At 36.6% G+C, this 25,613-nt stretch overlaps 1 protein-coding gene across 8 annotated transcripts in view; it reads right to left on the bottom strand.

Moving 5' to 3' along the window:
* Positions 1 to 25,613, bottom strand: part of RAP1GDS1 (Rap1 GTPase-GDP dissociation stimulator 1) — a 173,473-nt gene that overhangs the window by 111,257 nt on the left and 36,603 nt on the right. The gene's annotated exons all lie outside the window — the stretch shown is intronic.

Here is a 25,613-nt window from a genome sequence, read left to right as displayed (position 1 = left end):
GGCTTTGCAGCCTTAAGAGTTTTTAAATCTGGGAATACCGTGTGATCAAATCACTTCTTACAGGCAATTATTGATAAAACTTATTTTACAAACAAGTTTGTCTTACTCTGATTATCTTTGATAAAAATCAGGATGACTTGGAGAATCACTTGAACCCGGGACGTGGAGGTTGCAGTGAGCTCAGATCGCACCACTGCACTCCAGCCTGGGCAACAGAGAGAGACTCTGTCTCAAAAAATTAAATAAATAAATCACGATGACTATACAGAGAAAGTTATGTTTATTAAAAAAAACTATAAAACACATCCTTATTATTAGATTGTAGCTCTGTGCATTGTTTTAAAATAGTTCTTATCTACCTGTAGACTAGAACGAATCCTAAATTTTCCTAAAGCTTTATAAACTGAAACTAGATGGATCTGAAGGAACAAGTCCTGGGCCTGATGTACGAGTCACACGGAAAGTTCACCAAACCACCCGATGCCCTAACTAGAGACATTCAAACTGCAAACCAAGACAAGGAGCTGACATTTTTACATGGTAGACGGTTTTTCCCAAGGTGTTGGAACAAGACTTTTATATAATAGTAAGACTCTTACGCACCTCAGTGCTACTTTTTTCACTTGATAGGAGAATGCCATAACTGAAATTTAACAATCAGTGGCTTCTGCTGGTAGTTTGAAAGAATGCAACCTAAGAGATCTTTTTGTATCAACTGGTTAAATAAGAAAATGCCTGTGCTATTGCTAATACCACATGCTGTAACTGGATAAATTCCTATGGGAAAGTTGAGACCCCATATACATAAAATAAGAAAACAGGCCACATGGTTACAATAGGTCTCACCAAATTCTCTATGGCCACTGGAATTATTTAATTAGTTGTCTTTACGCTAGGTTTCATGGCTCAAAACCATTATGCAAACTGGGATTGCCATATTATTATGAATTTTACTTTGTATTTTCCTTTCTTAAACTTTGTATCTGTTACTTGTTAAATTTTTGCAGAAGTACAACTCCTAACAAAATAAAACTAGCTCAGCACTTTGAGATGACAGCAAGCACCTACAAAACAGAGAAAATTAAACTTAATGATGGTCTCCAGATAGGCTTAGACCAAGAACCACTCACCTTCAATCTCCCTTGTTGCTCAAATGTGGCTAGAAGAATTTTAACACTGATTCCTGGTCACCAATCACCCTCTCCAATGTGGGACCAAACCAGTCCATCCCAGCACCAAGGGACAATCAAAACCTAATTACAGGAAGACTGATCATCAATGCCTTCAGAGAAAGATCTTGATCAAAAGGGAGAAAATTAAAGCTGTTGAAATCAAGAGTCACTCGTGTTAAAAACAAAAACAAAAAAATCCTAACAAACAGAGTCAGGAAAGGCCATGAAAATAGGGTTCTCATGAATAAATGCCTGACAAAAACTACCACAAAACATTCTTCAAAAACCACAACCTTACACAAAGGCTGTCACAACCTTACACAAAAAATACTTCTGGAAAGACATCTGCCCAGCAACTGTCTGTCCAACCTCAGACCAGTGTGATCCTTGTAGCCAAGGATAATTATCTCAAAACAATCATGTAATCCTTCTCATTTTTTTCTATTAAAAACCTTTGTTTTCCTGTACTTCTTGAAACATACATAGTTTATCATGGCACATGTATTCCCATGGCAATGCCCTATTCCTAAATATCATTTCTGTTAAGAGAGCCTCTCTCTGTTATTTAGGCTGACCAACAATATGCTTACTGTACTTTAGATTTTTTTAAAAATGTTACAATTTGTATATACCAGTTAGGATATACTGGAAGTAACAGAAACTACTGTACTGTACTCCAGTAGAAGAATTTATCAGCTCAGAGATCACATCATTGTAAAGTCTAGAAGTAGAATGAGCTTCATAAACAGGTTAATCAAGGCTCCTGCTTCATTTCTCTGAGATCTCCTCAACTTTCTCCTCGTCTGTGTGTGGCACTGTCATCAGACTAGCTTGTATCAGAGTAGAAAAACGACTATACTAATTCTAGCTCTTACAGGCACACACCACACAATTCAGAGCAACACAAAAGTCTTTTCTTCCACCTACCCTCCAAAAAAGAAAAAGAGACCAAAATCACCATGGCTCACATGACTAAAACTAATCTGTAGGATTAGTAATGAATCCTGTAACCTAGTGAGTGGAGCTGAGGGTCATCTCACTCTAATCTTATAACTTCCCCAAAGGAGAAGGGTTGTGAAGCAAGAAAAGGAAGGGAAATGGGTGCTGGAGCTGAGGAGGGAAAGAATTTAAGCATTAATAAAGAAAAAATAAATAAATGTAGAAACACAGGGCATAAAAGAAACAGAAGTGATTAAGATCTGTAGTGAAAAAGAAAGCAAATCCAAATAGAATCATGTTGGCTTAAGTAAAGCCAAAAAGTTTTTAAAGTTTAATGGGAATAAATCACAATTTCCTTTCAAGTATAATCCTAGAAAGAAAAGAAATTCAGCAGTTATCGAATGAGGTTCAAGAAAGGGGTTGAGAATGGGGAAGAAAAAAGGGAGATATTACTGACCAAGTAGAAATTTGATATTAATTACCCAAAGGTTAAAAGATGGCCTAATGCTGAAATGACAATGAATAATTTTATGTAACTTTTGGTAGAGGTTTTTGATTTATTGGGAAGATGGCTAAGATACTGGCTGCGTTAACTATGAAATATTTTGAGGAAATTCAATATTTAAAAAGTGTATGTTTGGAAGAGGGAAGAATTAAGTTCTATTCTGAGAAATGAATGAAAGAAATATCAAACCAAAGCACTTTAAAAAAAAGTAATATGCAAGACTGTCGGAGAAAACTGTGATTGTTACTGAACAGATGAGACACTTTGAGAAAAGATAAACAATTATTCATTTTTGTTTAAGACATCAGAAGTACTAATAAAGAACCAAATGGTAAACTGCTGATAATTCCATATAATATATCTAGCACTACAACTGCACTGAATCATTCTGAAAAGAGAATCACGTAACGGGGACATTTTCAAACAGCTCTTCTCCAGATACTCTGGCTACAAAAAACACAAAACCTATCAACACTAATCTAAAAAGAGAAACATACTTTAGGCCACCAAATCAACCAATAAAAATGAGTAAGTATATGTGTTGGATTTAATTATTGCTGATAAAAGAGTAAATAAAGTAAGTCGAAAACCCGCAAGTATCTTTTAACTCCCCCAAAACTTAAGCCTATTGTTGACTAGAAGCCTTACCCATAACAATTAACACATATTCAGTATGTTATATGTATTACATACTATATTCTTGCAGTAAAGTAAGCTAGAGAAAAACAAACGTTATTAAGAAAATCATACAGAAGACAAAATATTTTACTATTCATTAAGTGGAAGTGGATCATCATAAAAGTCTTCATCCTCACGGTCTTTGCACTGAGTAGGCTGTGAAGGAAGATGAAGAGGAGGATTTGGTCTTGCCGCCTCAGAGGTAGCAGGGATGGAAGAGGTGGAGAAGACGGAAGGAGAGGCAGGCACACTTGGTGTAACTTTTATTGAAAAGAATCTGCTTATAAGTGGACCTGTGTAGTTCAAACCCCAATTTCTCTCTCTCTTTTTTTTTTTTTTTTTTTTGAGACATTCTCACTCTGTTGCCCAGGCTGGAGTGCAGTGGCATGATTTTGGCTCACTGAAACCTTCGCCTACCGAGTTCAAGCGATTCCTGTGCCTCAACCTCCCGAGTAGCTGGGATTACAGGTGTGCACCACCATGTTGGGCTGATTTTTGTACTTTTAGTAGAGACAGGGTTTCACCACGTTGGCCAGGCTGGTCTTGAACTCCTGACCTCAAGTGATCTGCTCACCTCGGCCTCCCAAAGTGCTGGGATTACAGGCATGAGCCACCATGCCCAGCCACAAAACCCAATTTTCCAACAGTCAACTATGATGGCTCTTAAAATACACATGAGACTGAAAAAATATCAGTAAACCAATACATATTACATCACAAAAAGTATGAGGAAACCTATACCATATATCTTGAGAAAATTCCTTGCTTTTTCAAAGAAATATATGCTAATAAGGGAGTATGATATTATCACCATTACACATACATTTAAGTTACACTATTAATTTTGAGAGGTTAGCCACTCAAAAGAAAGTTACTAGATTCATGCAATGACTCATCATTAAATACTTAGGTAAGTGCCTAGAACATGCTAAGCAAATGGCTAACAAGACACAGACTCTGCTCTGAAAGAGTTTATAGTTTAGTAAAGGAGACAGATATGTATAGAAGCAGTTTTAATATTTTGACAAAAATTCCACAACATACTTAATGTACAGAGGCACCTAATCCATTCTAGGTTTCTATCAGTCTAACCTTCATGATGATCAGCCATGGTTCCAGAACCTCATTTCCCCCCCAGAGAACTACAGCAGTTGCCCCTTATCTGCAGTTTTACTTTCCATAATTTCATTTCCATGGTTTTGGAAATTTTCACAGTCAACTGTGGTCTGAGAATATTAAATGGAAAGTTCTGGAAATAAACAATTCGTAAGTTTTAAATTGCATGCCGTTCTGAGTTGCATAATGAAATCTCACACTTCCATCTGATTCAGAATGTGACTCATCCCTTTGTCCTTTATTCACGCTGTATATGCTACCTGCCCATTAGTTGTTGACACAGACATCAACATTATCTGCTCCTGAACTCCAACCATCAACATCATCATGGCTCAACAGTCTCAGATCACCTGAAGCAAATGATCTTTGTCCTGACATATCCCCAGAAGGTCAATAGCAGCCTACTGCTACCTCACAATGCCTACATTATTCATCTCACTTCATCTCATCAAGAAGGTATTTTATCATCTCACATCACAAGAAGGTTAAGTACAGTACAATAAAGTATTTTGAGATGGGGAGGAGAGCGAGCACACATTCACGTAACTTTTATTACAGTATATTGTTCTAATAATATTTTATCATTAGTTATTGTTGTTACTCTTTTAACTGTGCCTAATTTAATAATTAAACTTTATCACAAGTATGTATGTACTGGAAAAAACATTGTATACAGAGGGTTCAGAACCACCCACAGTTTCAGGCATCTACTGTGGGTCTAGGAATGCATCCCCTGAGGATCTCTGTACTCTATCCTTTTGTAGGTCCCATGTTAAAATGAAAGGTATTAAGAGACTAAGCTAGACTAAGCAAGATATTTATCCAGAGTGGCTAGATTCAGTGTTCAAGAATATAGTCAGATATCGCTGGGCGTGGTGGCTCACGCCTGTAATCCTAACACTTTAGGAGGCCAAGGCGGGCAAATCACTTGAGATCAGGAGTTCGAGATCAGCCTGACCAACATGGTGAAACCCCGTCTCTACTAAAAATACAAAAATTAGCCGGGCGTGGTGGTGTGCACTTGTAATTCCAGCTACTGAGGAAGCTGAGGCACGAGAATCAGTTGAACCCAGGAGGCAGAGGGTTGCAGTAAGCCAAGATCGCACCACTGCACTCTGGCCTGGGCGACAGAGCAAGATTCTGTCTCAAAAAAATTAAAAAAAAATTATATATATATATATATATATAGTCAAATATCAGGGCTGAGGTAACAGCATAGAGCATCGCATCTGTTAACACCACGAGGATGCTCACCAAAAAACTATCTCCCTCTCCATACCCCACACTAAGGCACGACTCCTGTGGCCACTTAAGGTTCCATGATAGCTTAGGGAATAAAGACACTTAGTGTGGCTTGCAGAATCTTGCAGATGTCAAAAACTCTTCCCACATGCAATATTTCACAATTATCTATCAGTTCAGTCTCATCTTCAAAAACTGCATTTAGTTCCCGTGCTTCACTACACTCCCATACTTCCTCCTCCTCCAACCCTATCACCTTAACATGTGATTACCCCATGACAGTAGAAGCCAGACTGGCAATATGACCTTAGCCCCGAATTTGGAGATGTTTGTGTTCTAAAAACATATAATGTTCTTTGTAGACTGTGGGGATACAGTAATACATAGCAGCCTAACATGAGTGCTGAAAGGTTTTCAGATTGATTCTGGATTTACTAAATATCATGGCACTAGAGTAATTGCTTAGATCTCCCTAATACCTAAGACAAATGCTGAAATTATAAAAATCCTACAATCTGGCATGGGGAAAGGCCAAGGCAAGATGTTCTAAGATAAGAGGGAATGCATGGTATCACAAGCTGGCCTTATTTAAATGATACGAGTAAAAAAGTGTGATGGAGACCCCTTAACAGTACCTAATTCAGGGGAACAAAGAGGGAAATAATATTAGTCAAACCAGAATTCACCCTCTCAAGCAGAGAGGAAAAGAAAAGATTATAATGACAAAATGGATCACAATCTCCCAAACCATACGGACAGAGCAAAGCAACTGGGAAAAGATTAACTGCACGACAGCCAATTAAAGACTTTCCCATCCCATAGCGGCATCCTTACACTGGAATTTCCCCCTCAGACCTAGTTTTGAACACTTTTTACTGTACCCTTTGAATCTCTTAAATCCAGACACTCACAAAACTCTAGCTCCTATCTTTCACTTTTAGCTAGATTATTCTCAGGAGACTTCCCTTGAAGTACTCTCATGCAGAACTTCTCAACTCTCTTTTCTTCATTTTCTACCTCAAGACCCAGGCTTGGAGCTGAAGTTGTATTTTCTTAGCTCAAAAATATCTGAGACATTTTGTCTTCTGCCTTCATTCAAAAACAGCTTCTCTCTTTTCAGCCTCTGCCATCTGGTAACATTGTATTTTCCCCATTCTCATCATTAGTACCACAACAACCCTCCAGTACACTGGAGCTTACTCCCAGTTTGTCTCTCCCCTTCAACTCCTGCCATCATCCTGAACAACTCTGAATCTACATACAGTGGTTAATAACTTGGCCTCACACTCCCTGACTTTAATAATTTCCACTGCTCTTTAACAATCCACCACAATATGACACCCAAGGCCTATCATCATAGGTAGAACTACCCTATGATTGAAAGCTTATATTTGGAAATCACTTTCTGATCAGTCTTCTCTTCTACCATGTCTTTTATATACTTATTAAACATTTTTTAAACCTCATTGAAACCTCTATTCTTTCAACTCCTCCTTCTTTCCCTATCAGCCCTCTTTCCATAATTCATGTCATGCTTACCTACACTGGAAGAAAAAAAGACCAATGATTTCAACAACTCTAGTATTACTGCAGTACCCTAAACCCTATCTATTTATTTCACCTTGCTATTAAATCCTAGCACTGGATGAATCTAGCCATATACTTTGCCTGTTCCCTGATTTTAAAACAGTAAATTATGTTATTAAGTATGTTAGCTGGTATCACTACAAATTCATAATTTATAATCTTAACTGGACCCTTCAACATTGTTCAGTTATCCTTTCACCCTTAGTCATTTCCCTTTCACATTTCCTAAGCCCTGGAACTCTAAAGATTTATTATTCCCTATGTATGCCATATTCCTATACTGTAAACATTTATTACTCTCTCTATATGACATATTCTCCAGCACCGTCAACACACCACCTTTCTTGGTAAATAGGTGTGCCAACATTTTTTTCCTTTCACACTGTCTCCACACGGATCTTTTTAAAACACCAATCTGATTTTTACTTGCTTTTCAAGTAAAAATCATGTTTAGCATGATATAAAAGTCCTTTCATAATATGACCCCTTATGCCCTTTCCACTTTTCACCTCTTGACCCTTCCTTGCATGTACCCTTTTTGCTAGCCATACCAAGCTTTTCAGTTTCTTAATGGACTGGATTCTTTACTCACCACTATGACTTTGTATATACTCTCCCTTTGCTTAGGATGTTCTTCCCATAATCCTCAGGCCCCCACATTTTAGCTGGTTAAAATACATTGTGTTTTCAAAATTCAGCATTCCTTGGTTCTGCTTATCAAACTTACCCCTACTTCAATACTCACACACAGCACTGTAATTGTTTCCAAGTTGTTAGAGCATATTTGGTAGTCAAAGACATGGAGTGGATGAGATCATCCGAGGAAAGTGTATTTTTACTGAGTCGCTACTATCTTGGGAATATAAAATAAAGAGGACACAAATCATATCCTCAGAGAGCTAACTATCCAGTAAGAGACAGAGAGAGGTTAATAAATTATCACAATTCAATGTGATTGATACCACTATGGAGGTTATGTAAAAGCTATAATGAGAAACAATCAAAGATGTATAAATATCATGAAGTTTGCAAATAAGATAACATTTGAGTGGAGTTATTAAGGACAATAAAGCATATTCTAAGCCAAAAAGAAAAATACATTCTACAAGGAAGGAATATGTAAAAGCACTACCAGCTGAAACTACAGACACTACATTTCTAAAAGCAACATTCTCTACCACTGAGTAATTTTCTGACCAACAGCTGAAGGCTACCAGTATTGAGAAGCTGTAAAAAGTAGATGACTGGTATTATCCAAGATTTGAAGAAAAGCTAGATAGAAGGAAAAAACAACAGTATACCTATAAAATGTCTATTTACTCATCAGGACCCAGATAAAATGTCATCCCCTCTGTGACACTTTGAAAGACTTAAAAATGTGAGTTGAATCCGTATCTCTGTTTCTACAACACTTTGTAATCAGCTCCATTATATAATATATTATACTGTATTAAAACTTATATATTACTTATCTATGTAGACCACTAAACTCTCCAGGGCAAGATTACCAACTAATGCATAGTGGTACACAATTAATGCTAGTTGAATAGAACTGCATCCCTCCTCTTACAGAGTTATAACAGAATAAATGAAAGAGGCTTATACAAACAATGAATACACACTGACATAAGTTCAACTGGAGGGATGTATAAACTGCTATGGGAATACTAAAGATGAAGCAAGTTACATGTATTGATGTTGCAGTAGTTATAATTACTCCTAAGAGAAAAGAGGATTGAGTTTACAAAGAGATTGTCTTATATTTTAAGATTCTCTCATCAAGAATCTTGATAAGATTCTCTCACCAAGGAAACTTGATTTCTTTTGAAGTTAAGAACGAAGTTTTTCATATAATTACCAGTCACTAGCTCATGCAGAGACTAAACTTTTCACTTTGCATTAAGCTAATCAGGTCTTGGATTATAGTTTTTTCATAAGCAAATGTATGCAAAAATGTTCTTTAAGCTTTCAGAAATCACTGCAGAAAATTACCTTGCCTTTATATTATCCCTCCCACATGCACACATCAGAATGAAAATATGATCAATCCATAACTAAGTTATTACGAGCCAAATAAAAACATTCTGCTTGCCCCTTTAGTACAATGAAAAGGTGTATAACACTTAACCATGGAAAAGAAAATTACAAGCATCTAAAATGGACTCACCTCACAGAACATTGTGTGCTAAAATCTAGACTATGAATCCTTATGTCTCTTAAGAAACAAAACAACGACCCAATTTCTCTGCCTTTTGGAGCCTCCTTGTGAGGTTTATTTCAATGAATATTAAAAAGTAGGACATGATCGTGATTCTTACTTTTTCTTGAGACACGGTCTTGCTCTGTTGCTCAGGCTGGAGTGCAGTGGCATGATCATGGCTTACTACACCCTCGACCTCCTGGGCCCAAGTGATCCTCTCACCTCAGCCTCCCAAGTAGATGGGACCACAGGCACCTGCCACCATGCCTGGCCAATGTTTTAAATTTTTTTGTGGCGATGAGGTCTCACTATGTTGCCCAGGCTGATCTTGAACTCCTGGACTCAAATGATCCTCCTGGCCTCAGCCTCCCAAAGTGCTGGGATTACAGCTGTGAGCTACCACACCAGGCCCAACTGTAGCTTCTTGTGTGTAAAGTTCTAATGCTAAGGTATTCCTCACTAGCAGTTATCCCAACATATAACTATTGTACAATACAATCCATCCTGATACCTAGAAATGTATATTCCACTTCTGATGGTTAATTTTCTATCAATTAGCTGGGCTACAGTGCCCAGGCATTTGGCCAAACATTATTTTGGATGTCTCTGTCTGTGAAGGTGTTTTTGGATAAGATGAACATTTAAATCAGTAGGTTTTCAGTAAAGCAGATTTGCTCTTTATGTGGGACATTGGGGCAGGCGTTGCCCTATCAGTTGAAGAACTGAACAGAATAAACAACACACCTTGCCCAAATAAGAAGAAATTCTGCTAACAGACAGTCTTCAGACTTGAACTGCAGTATCAGCTCTTCCCTAGGTCTCCAACCTGACAATCCACATTGCAGATTTGGACTTGCAGCCCCCATAATTGCATAAGCCAATTTCTTTTTTTTTTTTTTTTTTGAGACAGAGTCTTGCTCTGTCACCCAGGCTGGAGTGCAGTGCTGTGATCTCGGCTCACTGCAAGTTCCACCTCCCAAGTTCACACCATTCTCCTGCCTCAGTCTCCAGAGTAGCTGGGACTACAGGCGCCTGCCGCCTCTCCCGGCTAATTTTTTGTATTTTTACTAGAGACGGGTTTCCCTATGTTAGCCAGGATGGTCTCGATCTCCTGACCTTGTGATCCACCCGCCTCGGCCTCCCAAAGTGCTGGGATTACAGGCGTGAGCCACCGTGCCCAGCCCTTAAATAAATCTCTCTCCCCCCGCCCATATCTATTTCTCTCTCTCTACGTATATATCTATACGTCTATGTATAGCTACCCAAACATACACATACGCACATGCACACACACATTCCATTGGTTCTATATCTCTGAAGAACCCTAATATACCACTGCTCCTGGAAAAGAGGATCATCTTAGCCCTCCCAACAAATATTTCCAAGTAAGAACACAAACGTACCACACAAATATTAGAAAAAAATAGTATCAACCTCTGCCCTACCATCTACTGTCTCCTTGTCATCATATGAGGGCCAACTCAGGAAATAAGCAATATGACAGTTATCACCAAATACAGAGGATTTGTTAGGGAGAAAGCACATTGTTTGTTTATCCAGGAGCTAGAAATAGGACCAATGAGCAGCAGCTGATGGAAAGATGATTAGGGATCAACATTAAAAAGTGTCTTCCAGTCTTAGGGCTATGAAAAAATGAAACAGATCCCCTCATAAAGAATGATGAAAGATTCCCTCTTCATAAGGGCTATTTGGTAAGGATGAAACAGAATTATTAGCTGGAGACTGGGTTACTAAGGTGTTCATGAATTGCAAAATTAGATGATACTATTATTAAAATGCTTCCCCTGGCCCTGAGAATAGTGAGCTAAACAGGTCTACAAGTATCATAGTAGAAGAAACCATAAGCCTTGTTCCCCAACTTTAGTAAAATCATCTATCTCCTCACTGCTTTCCATTATTTACCATCCTCTATCTTCTTCCTCCTGTCACTCTGATTTCTTGCTGCCTTATCTTACTCCTTATTCCAATTTCATTGTCCCCTGCCTAATTGTTTTTAAGAACATAAAAATGAAGCTAACTGCAGTGGCTCATGCCTGCTAACCCTACGGTTTGGGAGGCTGAAGCAGAAGGACTGCTTGAGGCCAGAAGTTTGAGACCAGCCTGGACAACATAGTGAGACCCCATGTATACAAAAAGTAAAAATAAATTAGTTGGACATGGTGAAGTATGCCTGCAATCCTAGCTATTCAGGAAGCTGAGGTGGGAGGACTGCTTGAGTGCGGGGGTTCAACGCTGCAGTGAGCATGGATCCCACTACTGCACTCCAGCCTGGGTGACAAAGCAAAACCCTGTCTCAAAACACACACATACACGTGCACACACACATAAATATACATATATATTTCTTATCATATGTATCTGTGACAAGAAAATAAGAAAAAGCAAATACTTTAAGTAAAAGATCTCTCTCCAATGTCACACACGATGGGACCTTCATAGGTATGTAAGATTTTTCCTACAGTGTTCTCCCCCTCCTTTGTTTAGAATGTAAGTAAATTCTATTGTCTTGGAAATGACAAACTAGGTCTTACTTTCCCATTTTACAGAGTTATTTTCTTTTCTCTTTACAAGAAATAACAACAAACACATACTTATTTTAAAAAATACTTAGAGTCTTTGACAAAATGCCACATTTTTTCTTCAGAGGCCTAGCAAAATGCTTACATTTATATTCCTCTAGACAGTATGACAGTATCTTATTTACAGATTAGACCCGATAACAAATTGTGTGAAAACTGGTATTGCTTTTGATTCATCCCAGGCAGCATTCTTTTCAACCCACTGAAAAGATACTGTCTACATTAAAACCTTATGGTTTAAAGTGCCATCCATAAATTAGCATATTGGCATCCTCTAGAAAATTATTAGAAATGCAAATTCCTGAGCCCCACCCCAAAACTACTGAATCAGAGTCTCTGGGGATAGGGCCTAAGTATTTACGATTTAACAATCTTTCCAAATAATTTTATGCAGCCTAAAATTTGAGAAGCATTTGTGTGAGCCATGGCTGTCCAAGGGAAATATAATGTGAGCCGCACATATAACTTTATATTTTCTAGCAGCAATATTTAAAAAGGTAAAAAGAAACAGATAAAATTAAGTTTTGATCAATATAAAAATTAAATCATTTTATTTTTTTTTAGCAATAAGTCTTTGAGATTATAGTTTATCTCAATTTCAACTTTGCCGTTCAAGTGCTCAATAACCATATGTGGCTTGGTGGCTACTAGACTGGATGGCATACATCTAGAACTTGTTATTCAAAGACTGGTACATGATCCAAGAACATCAGCATGCATATTATCAGAGTAATTCAGAGTATAATACAATATAAATTAGTTCATTCTGCTTTACATGCAGTACTTCTGGTGTCTTCTAAAACAATTTTTTAAAGAAAGAATTCAATCAAAAATCAAAGATTTGAACTTTTAATAAGCTGAATTAAGTACTGGAATCAGATCATTTCCTTTTGCCCTTCATTATTTTATGATTATTCCCTTTTGATTTGACATTGCAATTTTTACTTTAAGGTCAGTAAATATGTAGTCCCACTAGGTACTGAACATACCTCATTGCTTCTCAGCCGTCTGGCTAAGATCTAGTGTAGACACTGAACATTCCCCTATGATAGCACTTATTATGATAAATTATAATTTAACATTTATCTATCAGTCTCTACCCCACAAAAGAAATAAGCTTCTGTCATTATTGTGAGATAGCACAATGTTTGGCACATACTAAATAAATACTAAGTGTGGAATAAATGAATGAATGAGACCTGAAGATGGAGGGGTGTATAGTCTAAATCTTACCTCATCAAAGCATGATATAACTGTATAAAATGCTCCCAGTCTATGATTAAATGAAGTATTTAACATTTATGTTATACGTTAAACTAAGTATTTAACAGCAGTATGACATAGCACAACAGTATGAGCTCAATTCTGTTTGAATACTCACCAAATATTCTAATGAGTCGACCTACATTTAGTAAGTGAACTTCTTTTTTAAAAAGTTAACTCAAAGACTCTTAATTATATAACCCATTATATATATATGTATATACATATATTACCCTAGAAAATTACACCTGAACTCTACCTTACTAAAAACATGAAATATTCACATTTCTTCAATTATTAGAGATTTAAGAGAGAATAAAATGACCATGAACCACACAAAATTAAGAATATGGCATTTTCAAGATATTCTTGTATAGCAAATAGAAAACAACATAGTATTTTATATTCAATTAAGAAGATATATTTCTGACAACTATATTTCTTCAACTAGAATCTATATATTTTTAATGTGCTTCTACAAATTCTTTTTAAATTTGGGATCATTTCCATTTCTTGGCTATCCTTCCCTTACCTTGACTACTTAGAGCCAAGAGCTAATCTTTTACTCTCTATTTTGTATTTAATATTTCCATTATTCTTCCTATTTCAACAATTTTACATTTGGTCATGCATATTCACATACATTCATAATTCAAAAAGTGAAAATTACAGTACATAAATGAGTAAAAATAAAAAATGAAATAACAGATTTATAAATTTGGTATAAAACAAATTCCCATGGTGTAATATCTCTTCCAATTTAACATAATGGATAAATGACAGATTTGTGTGAATTAATAAGATTCATACAAAATTCTTCCCAAAGGAGAAGAATTTACTTCAATTACCTCTTTTTCCGGTTAAATGTGTTTCTCTTTTCCTTTAGGGCCACAAAAACAGTCTTTAAGGCCAAGTATTTTAAAAATTTTGTTCTAATTTATTAAAAATTTCTATTCATATATTATTAAATCTTGAAACACCAAAATTCATTTGGCATCACGCACTCAATATGTGAATCTGTGTAAAACTACATTTTTTAAAGTAACTGAAATCATAAGCAATTAAGTTCACATTTTCAGGGCTGAATAATATAAACTAACAAATAAATGAATACTTATTAATTTAAAGGCATATAGATATACTTTAAAGGCTGACATAATATGACCTTGTAAGTGTAAACAATTTTCTGGTGGTAAAAGCAATGCTTTACTGAATGTAGCTTTGAAAACTTTTGAAACTATACATTACTAGATTAAGAAATCTCCTATGTTTGTCAGATGTTTTAACAGTCATTTTTTCTAAGATATACACATTCATGTCATTAATTCCAATCATTCTTTACATACTAATTCTCATTAGATAAATATTTGTCTCTGAATACACAAAGAAGGATATAAATTATACTGAACTTCACTAGTATACTACATGACCTTGATTCAAAGATAATAAAACTTTGTTGTATTTTCCTTCTTATGAAAAAGTTCCCTTATTATTGATGCTCTCAACAAATAATTTTATTATAAACAAGCTTTATAGCAATAAAATGGTAGAGACTTACTACTTTCGACACTTATTAATTCGGCAAAAAATTTGTGGTTTAAAATCTTTTTGTTTTTAAAGAAATTGTTCTTTATTTTCCTTTCTCTCTGAGACAGGGTCTTGCTCTGTCACATAGGCTAGAGTGCAGTGGCACAATCATGGCTCACTGCAGCCTCAAACTTCTATGCTTGAGCATCAGCCTTCCACATAGCTGGGAATAGAGCCACACACCACCATGCCTGGCATATATATATATATATATGTGTGTGTGTGTATATATATATATATATATGTGTGTGTGTGTATATATATGTGTGTGTGTATATATATATGTGTGTGTGTGTATATATATAGTGTGTGTGTATATGTGTGTGGGTGTGTGTATATATATACATGTATATACACATATGTATATACCTATATACATGCACACATATACACACACACATACACATACACACACACACACACACATATATATATTCTTTGATAGAGATGCTGTCTTGGTTTACTGCCCAGGCTAGTCTCAAACTCCTCACTTCAAGCAATCCTCCTGCGTGAGCCTCCCAAAATGCAGGGATTACAGGCATGAGCCACTGTGCCCGGCCTTATTATTTTCTTAAAATGAAAAAGAACTTTTACATAAAAGTCAAGAGATGTTATATTTAATGGTGAAACATCAGAAGGGCCATACCATCAGTATCGGAAACTAAAATATGGTGCTAACCATATCACTGTTATTTACTATTTCACTGGAAGCTTAACCCAATACAGTTAAGTCGGCTTTAGTTATAAGGGCAAGAGGAAACAAAAGTATCACTTTGTAGATGTTCTGATTGCAAAACCTAAGAGAATTAGCTAAAAATTCATTTTAATGAAGAACAGAAGGTGGCTGAATACATACAAAAATATAAAAATCAAGACATCTTTCACAATAATCTCTAATAATAATCACTTAGAAGTTATACAGAAAAAATCCATACGCAACAACAAAAATGCAAAATACAAAGGAATATTTTTAAAAAGTAGTGTATGGAAAGCATATGAACCAAACTACCTAATCTTACTGAGACATAAAAAGAAGATTAGAATAAGAGAGATACAATCTATGCCCTTAGGTTGGCAGACAAAATATTGAGAAGTTTTCAATTCTCCCCAAATTAATTTATGACTTATTACAATTCCAATAGGATTTTTCAGAAATATGACAAAGTATTTACAAAATTTCTGATATAACAAACCCATGAAAACAATAACAATTTTTCAAAAATAAATTTATAATAGGAAACTTCCTCCATAAAGCTACCATAATTAAAATAGCATGGTAAGGTAACAGCACAATATTAGACAAACAGATTAATGGGACAGAAAAAAACTCAGACACTGATGCAATTATATTAAACTAAATGGTTATTCCATGATAGAAATATGTATAAGGAACAGATTAAACAACACATTGTATTAGGAAAATTGATTATCTAAAAAATATATATATAATTAAGTCCTCACATGTACCATATGTTAAAATAAATTTTTAAATATAGTACAAATAAATTAATTATAATAAGAAGACATATATTTTACAAAGAAGCTTCCATTCAGAAAAAATGATTCACTAAATTTTATTATTTCCAAAAAATGTCTCATTATAGATTCCAATGTATACCTAATGATGAAACCTAATGATGAAACCTTAATCTTCTCTGTTTTACAATGCCAAGTGGGTATTCAGAAAATCTGAAAAGAGGTAAAAATGAAAGCATTTAGACAATGTAAGAAAGCTTTCTAGAGCGAATAGAACCCACTTGGACTTTCAAGCACTACTGAAGTAAAAAGTAGCATGATACTACCCTTGCCTTTAATTTCAAATTCAAACATCTACAATCACAGTAAAGATAATGAAAACACATTTATCTAATCTATTTATTACTTAAAGCTATTTTCTTTGTATCAAACTAGCTTTCTGTTGAGAATACATAATTCTTATTCAGATACTAATATTAATTCATTTCCAATTCATTGTATCAATTAAAATGCCAATTTACATGTCTTATATTCTTGAACACATTCAGGACATAGTGGGTGCTGTGGTTTAAATGTTGTGTCCCACCCAAAAGTCATGTATTAAAACTTAATCCCCAATATGACAGTAGTATGAGGTGAGGACTTTATAATGGATTAATGCCATTATAAAAGAGGCTTCAGAGAGCTGCCTCGCTCCCTCGCTCTCCTTCCCTTCCACCTTCTGTCATGTGGGAATGCAGTAACAAGGTGCCATCAACAAGGTACCATCAATGAGGTATGGCATGTCACCAGACTCTGAACCTACCAGCACCTTGATCTTGGACTTCTCAGCCTCCATAACAAGGAGAAATATAAATCTCTACTATTTGTAATATAGCCGGTGTGTGGTATTCTGTTATAACAGCACGAATGGACGGACACATTGGGTTACTGCTTATACGATTAGAGAAGACAGTTAACTTCAATCAAGTATATGTCCACAGACTACTCCCACAGCTGGCTATAGGTGCAGTGACATGGAACCCTGATGAAAAATAATGTTAGAAAGACACAGCAGAACAAATTCATCTCTTCTTCCCCAAGTATAATTTAAAGTGTAGTCCTTAGTTATAGTAAATCAGTACTGGTACTATAAATACTGAGACTGGCAAATCTTCTTCAGTATGTATTTGGCATACAGCATCATTTCAAATCACATTTCTCTCTTACACATTTTCTCTGTGTTAGGAACATAAAAAGTTTTTCAAATGTAGCAAACTTAAGAAGCAAAAATGGTAACATTCATTAGCTAATGTTAGCAAACCCAGATCTCCTGCCAAGGCTTCAATCACCAACTACAAATACCAATGGAGATTTATATCCTTCTGGCAACTGCACAACATGAGAGTCCTTTTTTGCCTTTTATAAAGTACAGTGCTTCAGAGCATATCGGAAGGCAAACAGCACCCAGTATCACTGTTATACATCTTGTTTCTGTTACTAATCTCATGGCTTGTGAGAGATTGATTTTAAGATGGTCTTTCTCACTCTCCCAGATTCAAGCCTTTCCATGCTCCCTTTTCTATAAACTCCTAGGTAAGAATATATTTGGATACACACTGTTCTCTCCTTTTAATCTCTGCTTTTAGATTAAGCACATAGGACATATTTTAGACCCTATATACAGCCTTCTCCTTAGAATGTAACCCTAGAATAATGAACCTAAGGTTCCTTTAAAAATGTTCTCTACCAAACTACAAATGACTGCTCAAGGAAATCAGAGAGGACATAAACAAATGGAAAAACATTGCATGCTCATGGATAGGAAGAATCAATTATCATGAAAATGGCCATACTGCCCAAAGTAATTTATAAATTCAGTGCTATTCCCATTAAACTACATTCTTCACAGAATTAGAAAAAAACTATTTTAAAATTCATATGGAATCAAAAAAGAGCCTGTATAGCCAAGACAATCCTAAGCAAAAAGAACAAAGCAAAAAGAACAAAGCTAGAGGCGTCATGCTACCCAAATTCAAACTATACTACAAGGCTACAGTAACCAAAACAGCATGGTACTGGTACAAAAACAGACACACAGACCAATAAGACAGACCAGAGATCTCAGAAATAATACCACACATCTAGAACCATCTGCTCTTCGACAAGGATTCCCTATTTAATAAATCGTGCTGGGAAAACTGGCTAGCTATATGCAAAAAATTGAACCTGGACCCCTTCCTTACACCCTATACAAAAATTAACTCAAGATGGAATAAAGACTTAAAAATGTAAAACCCCAAACTATGAAACCCTAGAAGAAAATCTAGGCAACATCATTCAGAACATAGACAAGGGGAAAGATTTCATAACAAAAACATCAAAAGCAATTGCAACAAAAGCAAAAATTGACAAATGGGATCTAATTAAACTAAAGAGCTTTTGCACAGCAAAAGAAACTACCATCGGAGTGAACTGACCACCTACAGAATGGGAAAACATTTTCAAAATCTATCCATCTGACAAAGGTCTAATATCCAGAATTTACAAGGAACTACAAATGAATTTACAAGAAAAAAAAACCCCATTTAAAAGTGGGCAAAGGACGTGAACATATACTTCTCAAAAGAAGACACTTATGCAGCCAACAAACAGGAAAAAAAAGCTCAACATCACTGATCATTAGAGAAATGCAAATCAAAACCACAATGAGATACCATCTCACGCCAGTCAGAATGGTGATTACTAAAAAGTCAAGGAACAACAGATGCTGGCAAGGCTGTGGAGAAATAGAAACACTTTTACACTGTTGGTGGGAATGTGAATTAGTTCAACCATTGTGGAAGACAGGGTGCTGATTCCTCAAAGATCTGGAACCAGAAATACCATTTGACCCAGCAATCCCATTACTGGGTATATACCCAAAGGAATATAAGTCATTCTATTATAAAGATACATGCACGTGTACATTCACTGCAGCACTGTTCACAATAGCAAAGACATGGAACCAACCCAAATGCCCATCAATGATAGACTGGAAATGTGGTAGATATACACCATGGAATACTATGCAGCCATAAAAAGGAATTAGATCATGTCCTTTGTAGGGACATGGATGGAGCTGGAAGCCATTATCCTCAACAAACTATCACAGGAACAGCAGCCCAAACACTGCATGTTCTTACTTACAAGTGGGAGCTGAACAAAGAAAACACATGGACACAGGGAGGGGAACACCACACAATGGGGTCTGTAGACGGGGTTATGGGGAGGGAGAGCATCAGGATAAACAGCTAATGCATGTGGGGCTTAATACCTAGGTGAAGGGTTGATAGGTGCAGCAAACTACCATGGCACACATTTACCTATGCAACAAACCTGCATGCCCTGCACATGTATTCCAGAACTTAAAATAATTTTTTTAAAAAGTTCTCTTCCTATACTGAATACCCCAATTATATTATATTATATTATATTATATTATATTAATTTACTTATTATTTTCTTCTAACCTGCATTTTCCATCATATCACACTGACTGGCCCAAGTCTTATAAGCACTTTGATCAGCTACTACCCACAATCCAAGAAATGCTGGCCTATAAAGCTTCAGCAGAAACAAAGCATTTGTAAATATTTCACAAAATTTTTAAAATAAGATTTAATATGTAATCAATATTTCTAAAACTATTAATGACTATTTTACATTTTTTAATTTGTACTAAGTCTTTGAAATTTTGTATGTTTTTTAGATGTACAACACATCTCAATTTAGACTAGCTTCATTTCAAATGCTCAACAGCCATGTTGAAGAGTGACTACTGTATTAAACAGCGCAAGTTTAAGAAGATTCTTCTGGAAGGCAAAGAGTACAGTATTCCCTTGATTCTTCTACCTTTAACAGGATTCTTCTACAGCTTTGATTTTTACTGGGCAGCTTGGTTCAATATAAAATTCTTATTCCTTCAGTTACCTGAAAATACTGCACCACTATTGAATTCTGTATTGCTATGTGGACGTCTGATGCTAATCTGACTTTCTTTCCTCTTTTTTTTTTTTTTATTTGAGACCGAGTCTTGCTCTACCGCCCAGGCTACAGTGCAGTCACGCAATCTCTCCTCACTGCAACCTCCGTCTCCCGGGCTCAAGCAATTCTCATGCCTCAGCCTCCCAGGTAGCTAGGATTACAGGCATGCATGACCAGACTCGGCTAATTTTTGTATTTTTAGTAGAGATGAGGTTTTGCCATATTGGCCAGGCTGGTCTCGAACTCCTGACCTCAAGTGATCCGCCCACCTTGGCCTCCCAAAGTGCTGGGATTACAGGTGTGGGTCACCATGCCTGGCCTTTCTTTCCTTTGTAAATAATATTTTTGCATGGAGGCCTTGAGGATTTTTTCCTCTGTATTTGTTTTTATCTTTAAAGTCTAAAAGTTTTCCTACACTATGTCTTTCAGTTGACTGTTTCAGGTCAATTTTCACAAGTATATGGTGGGCCCTTTCAAAAAACAGATTCTGGTCTTCCTTTACTTTTAGAAACTTTGTACTTTTAAATACTATCTCTGTTTCACCATTTTGTTTTCCTTCTTCTGAATTCCAATTGCATGTATGTTGGATCTTTTTGACTATCTTCTGTATTATAATCTTTTCTCTGATCCTTTGTCTTCTCAGTTGCCTGTTTGCATCTCTTTCCTCAATGCCCCTTATTAAATTTTCAATCACCTCTATTCTTCCTTGGGCACCTTGAAATTTAGTCTTAATTTTTAAAACAATTTTGTCATTTTCTTCAATTTCTTCTGGTCAACTCTAATTTCAAGAAACTTGAAGGTTTCTTCTCTTCATATCTGCAAAGGCTTATTTAAGAATATTTAATATAGGTCATGGTGTTCTGTTAATGATAACTGCAACACAGATGGCTTAGACGGAAAATTTTTAATAGCTAAAATGTTTTTATTCTTATTTTCTGCTTTCTTTTTTGTAGCACCTATGTATGTATCTTATCTGAAATTTCCTATTCAGTGTATAATTTTTTATTTTCCTTGACTAGTAATAAAAATTGAATGCAGTAAGGGCAACAATTTGGGATAAATATCCAGGATTTTTAGTTCAAATGTTCCCTCTTCTGAACTGAGACCAAAGTGGGGTAATTAGTATGTCTTCTGATTTTGTGGTTTCCTTATTTCTACAGAACACTTCATTTCTCCCTCTTTCTTCTTTCTTTTCATCACCAAGTATATAAAGGTGAACAACTCCATCCCCAAAGTGGTGCTTTCCTGACCTGTCACCTGGAGTCCCATGTACTTTTAAGTAGACAATGTTAGAATCTAATCTAAGACCAGATCGCACTATTTTCCTACTAGGGTAGGAATTTTTTTCTTTCTAAAGGTAATTTTCATTGTGTGCTATTACCCTTGGGCTCCTGGTTCTCCATTTCCCTCTCCTCTTGTCCATGTGGTCTCTGGAGTCTTAACTCTCCCTGCAGTGGTCTCTGAAGCTGAGTAGGCTAGATTTGGATATTTATTTATCTCTGTAATAATTTGAAGTCTGTCTCCTAGTTATGCTGGAGACAAAGAATATTGTTAGTTGGTTTTATCTCTTTGTGGATCTGTGTGGACTTTTAGAGAATGCATGGAAAGATACAGATTTAGGAGGCCACCACCATCCTATGGCAATCCAGGAGTCTCAACCCATCAGGAATTGTCAATGTCTTTTTAGTTGACACTTTAGTTGAGAATCTCCTATATTCTCCAAATGCTGTCTTTATTTGGTAAAAACTGAATCTTCACTACTTCATAAGGAGCACCAGTGCTAAGCCCTCATGGACAATGAACACAATCACTAAAAGAGGCATACAATATGAAAAAAAGTAAAGAAGGTAAAAAATAATAATAATAATGAATTCAGTTTGCAAAAGAAATACATCACTTCTGTGGAACATTTGATAACACTAGATAAAAAGGTAAAAATCTCTTCAAGATACTACTATGAAAGAATAAAATAATAATTTTTCATCTCTACTAAAACAGCAGGAGTATGTTCAGAGATTGCAAATACAGGAAAAAAAAAAAAAACAGTTGACAATAAGAACTCTCTTACTTAGGAAGTAACTTTGCTACCTGAAAGTAAGTCTGTTCAAAAATAGTAAATGCATAAAGCTGACTAAAGCAAATGACAACAAAAGTTTTTACTGCTAGACAAGACTCATGGAGTAATCTAGATTAACACCTGTACATAAAGGCATACCTCAGAGATATTGTGTTTGGTTCCAAATCACTTCAATAAAGTGACTATAAAGCAAATCACACCAGTTTTTTTTGTGTTTTTTTTTTGTTTTTTGGTTTCCCAATAGATACAAATGTTATGTCTACAGGCTGGGCACGGTGGCTCATGCTTGTAATCCTAGCACTTTGGGAGGCCAAGGAAGGTGGATCACCTGAGGTCAGGAGTTTAAGACCAGCCTGGCCAACATGGGGAAACCCCATCTCTACTAAAAATACAAAAAATTAGCTGGGTGTGGTGGTGGGCATCTGTAATCCCAGCTACTCAGGAGGCTGAGGCAGGAGAATCATTTGAACATGGGAGGAGGAGGTTGCAGTGAGCCAAGATCGTGCCACTGCACTCCAGCCTGCGTGACAGAGCAAGACCCCGCCTCAAAAAAAAAAAAAAAGTTCTGTCTACACTATACTGTAGTCTACTGAGTGTGCAAGAGCATTATGTCTAAAGAAACAATGAACACAGCTTGCTTTAAAAATATTTTATTGCTAAAACATGCTAGCGATCATCTGAGCCTTCAGTAAGTCATATCTTTTTGCTGCTGGATGATCTTTCCTCAATGCTGAATGTTGCTGACTAATCACCACCTCATCAGGGTGCTGGTTGCTGAAGGTTAGGGTGGCTATGTCAACTTCTTAAAATAAGACAAAGTTTATCATCCTGATTGACTCTTCCTTTCACAAAAGATATCCGTAGCATGCAATGCTGTTCGATAGCATTTCACCTATAGAACTTCTTTAAAACCTGGAGTCAATTCTTTCAAACCCTGTCAATGTTTTATCAACTACGTTTATGTAATATTCTAAATTATTTGTGTCATTTCAATGTTCACAGCATCTTCACCAGGAGTAGATTCCATCTCAAAAAACCACTTTCGAGGCCAGGCGCAGTGGCTCATGTCTGTAATCTTAGCACTTTGGGAGGCAGGGGCAGGTGGATCACAAGGTCAGGAGTTCGAGACCAATCTGGCCAATATGGTACTAAAAACACAAAAATTAGCCAGGCATGGTGGCGCGTGCCTGTAGTCCCAGCTGCTCGGGAGGCTGAAGCAGAAGAATCGTTTGAACCCGGGAGGTGGAGGTTGCACTGAGCTGAGAATGTGCCACTGCATTCCAGCCTGGGCGATAGAGTGAGACTCTGTCTCAAAAAAAAACCCAAAGCAAATAAAAAAAAAAACAAACCACTTTCTTTTCTCATCTATAAGAAGTGACTCCTCATCTGCCCAAGTTTTATCGTGAGATTATAGCAATTCGGTCACATCTTGAAGTGCCACTTCTAATTCTAGTTTTCCTGCTATTTCTACCACATCTACAGTTACTTCATCCACTGGTTTTGAACTACTCAAAGTCATCCATAATAGAGGGAATTAACTTGTTCCAAACTCCTGTTAATGTTGATATTTTCATGCTACTATAAAGACACATGCACACGTATGTTTACTGCAGCACTGTTCACAATAGCAAAGACTTGGAACCAATCTGAATGTCCATCAATGATAGACTAGATAAAGAAAATGTGGCACATATACACCATAGAATACTATGCAGACATAAAAAAGGATGAGTTCATCTCCTTTGCAGGGATATAGATGAAGCTAGAAACCATCATTCTGAGCAAACTATCACAAGGACAGAAAACCAAACACTGCATGTTCTCACTCATAGGTGGGAATTGAACAATGAGAACACTTGGACACAGCGGGGGGAACATCACACACCAGGGCCTGTCGTAGGGTAGGGGGCTGGGGGAAGGATAGCATTAGGAGAAATACCTAATGTAAATGACGAGTTAATGGGTGCAGCAAACCAACATGGCACATGTATACCTATGTAACAAACCTGCATGTTGTGCACATGTACCCTAGAACTTAAAGTATAATTTTAAAAAAAAAGTTGATATTTTGACCTTCTCCCATGAATCACGAATATTCTTAATGGCATCTAGAATGGTAAATCCTTTCCAGGTTTTCAATTTAGTTTGCCCAAATCCACCAAAGAAATCATTATCTATGGCAGCTATAGCCTTATGAAATGTATAATAAGGCTTCGAAATTATTCCTTCATCCATGGATGTTGTGTTAACAGGCACAAAAATAACATTTATCTCCATGTACGTCTCTGTCAGAGCTCTTGGGTGACCAGGTGCATTGTCAATGAGCAGTAATATTTTGAAAGGGATCTTTTTTTTCTGAGCAGTATGTCTCAACAGTGGGCTTAAAACATTCAGTAAACCATGCTGTAAACAGATGTGCTGTCATCCAGGCTTTGTTTTCCATTTTCAGAGAACAGGCAGAGAAATTTAGCATCATTCTGAAGGGCCCCAGGATTTTCAGAATGGTAAATGAACGCTGGCTTCAACTTAAAGTCACCAGCTGCATTAGCCCCTAACAAGAGAGTCAGCCTGTCCTTTGAAGCCAGGCATTGACCTCTCCACCCTAGTTATAAAAGTCCTAGGTGGCATCTCTTCCAATATCAAGCTGTTTCATCTATACTGAAAATCTGTTGTTTAGCACAGCCTCCTTCATCAATGATTTTAGCTAGACCTTGTGGGTAACTTGCTTCAGCTTCTCCATCAGCAGCTGCTGCTTCATCTTTCACTTTCAGTGTTGTGAAGACGACTTCTTTCCTTAAACCTCATGAACCAACCTCTGCTAGTGTCCAACTTTTCTTAATGCAGTCTCCTCACCTCTCGGCCTTCTCAGAACTGAAGATAATCAGAGCCCTGCTCTGGATTAGGACATGGGAATGTTGTGGCTAGTATGATCCTCTAACCAGAGCGCTCAAAGTTTCTTCCTATCAGCAATAAGGCTGTTTAGACTTCTTATCATTCATGTTTTCAGTGGAGTAGAACTTTTAATTTCCTTCAAGAACTTTTCCTTTGCATTCACAACTTGGCTAACTGGCTCAAGAAGCCTAGCTTTTGGCCTATCTTTGCTTTCAACCTGCCTCTGCTTTCGACATGCTTTCCTCAATAAGCTTAATCATTTCTAGCTTGTGAT

Source organism: Pan paniscus, chromosome 3 (genome assembly GCF_029289425.2).
Source record: "Pan paniscus chromosome 3, NHGRI_mPanPan1-v2.0_pri, whole genome shotgun sequence".
NCBI classification, from domain to species: domain Eukaryota; kingdom Metazoa; phylum Chordata; class Mammalia; order Primates; family Hominidae; genus Pan; species Pan paniscus.
This window is presented reverse-complemented; position numbering and strand designations above follow the sequence as displayed.